This window comes from Octopus bimaculoides, chromosome 10 (genome assembly GCF_001194135.2).
Source record: "Octopus bimaculoides isolate UCB-OBI-ISO-001 chromosome 10, ASM119413v2, whole genome shotgun sequence".
Classification (NCBI taxonomy): Eukaryota; Metazoa; Mollusca; class Cephalopoda; order Octopoda; family Octopodidae; genus Octopus; species Octopus bimaculoides.
Genome location: NC_068990.1, coordinates 20,399,775 through 20,401,491, shown reverse-complemented (window position 1 = coordinate 20,401,491; position 1,717 = coordinate 20,399,775). Strand labels below are relative to the sequence as shown.

The following is a 1,717-nucleotide window of genomic DNA, read 5'->3' as shown; positions in this document are numbered from 1 at the left end:
GGTTCAGTCCCACTGCGTGGCATCTTGGGCAAGTGCCTTCTACTATAGCCTCGGGCCGACCAATGCTTTGTGAGTGGATTTGGTAGACGGAAACTGAAAGAAGCCCGTCGTATATGTGTATATATATGTGTATGTGTGTGTGTGTGTTTGTATGTCTGTGTTTGTCCCCCCAACATCGCTTGACAACCGATGCTGGTGTGTTTATGTCCCCGTAACATAGTGGTTCGGCAAAAGAGACCGATAGAATAAGTACTAGGCTTCCAAAGAATAAGTCCTGGGGTCGATTTCTTCGACTAAAGGCGGTGCTCCAGCATGGCCGCAGTCAAAAGACTGAAACAAGTAAAAGAGTATATATATATACATATATATATATATATATTTATATATATATGTATGTATGTGTGTGCATATGTTTATGTGTGTGAGTTTGCATCAAGTTATAATAAATATAATTTTATATTAAACTGAAGGATCACTCAATAATTTTTGTTGACAATATATCATTATTCTTTTTCGAGAATGCTGCAGAAAGTCTTTGAAGTTTCAACCTGGTTCATTCGAGACCAGGTTCATTTGAGTTTTGGTTTGCTTTATATATTCTCTGATAAGTTTATTTTTCCTAGAGTAGGTGGGATCACGTTGAACGTAATTAATGTGTAGGGTAAGTTATGTTGGAAAGATATTATAGAGGATTCTATTGATTAAAGTTGGAGTTGTGTTATCGTTCAGAGTTTAATCATGATTTTAAAACTTCGTAACTGGATCTATGAATTTAGGTCTTTCAGGTTCAGGTATTGGGGTTGCTTTTATTGTTCTGAAAGAATCAAGGTTAATGAAAATATTAGTTTGATACAATTTAGAATATTAACCATTTAAAAGGTGAATGTTAATGCTCATAGTTCAGTCCAGGGTGTAAAATCTTGTAATAAAGTATTTATTTAGTGCCAGCTTAGGTCATAGGCTTCTTAGTATAGAAACTTAGTTACTTTGAGTTTTAAGAGTTCACCAAAACATGTAAGTAGATGAAAAGGTTAGATGGTCAGTAGATTTCTTTCATTGCTGTTGATGTTATTTGAACACAGTTTAAGAGATTTAACCTCTTTGTTTTCGGAAAGTGGAAATTCTTGTTCAGAGCTCAATCTAGCATATGTTTATTTAGGTTCGTTAGCTTTAGGGCATGGTGATTTTAATATAGAAATTTGTTCATCTTGTAGTTTAAGTTTTACAAAAGGAAGTTGATAGATGCATTGGTTAGTTGGTTAACATATTTCGAACTAGGATTAAGTTGTCCTTGTTGTTTGATTATTATTTAGAAAATTTAACCTTTGCGATTGAGGGAGAAGAATATTTTTTGTACTATGTTGTAGATATATCTCCTATTCGATTTCAAGATTGGTTGTCATTAATGACATGTTATTTTGATACTATGGATATATGCAGATGTGGGTATTAGAAAAAACATGTACATGCACCTCTAAATGAAAATAAATCCGCACAAATTTCTAAGCCAGATTAATCTTTCAACAGCCTTACACATGTGGCGCAGAAGTGGTTGTGTGGTAAGTAGCTTGCTTACCAACCACATAGTTCCGGGTTCATTCCCACTGCGTGACACCTTGGGCAAGTGTCTTCTACTATAGCTTCGGCCCGACCAAAGACTTCTGAGTGGACTTCGTAGACGGAAACTGAAAGAAGCCCGTCGTATATATATATATAT

The 1,717-nt window shown here is 35.2% G+C and overlaps 1 protein-coding gene across 1 annotated transcript in view; it reads right to left on the bottom strand.

Annotated features, from left to right (window-relative positions):
- The window catches only part of LOC106872569 (uncharacterized), a 24,068-nt gene that overhangs the window by 11,916 nt on the left and 10,435 nt on the right, over positions 1–1,717 (bottom strand). The gene's annotated exons all lie outside the window — the stretch shown is intronic.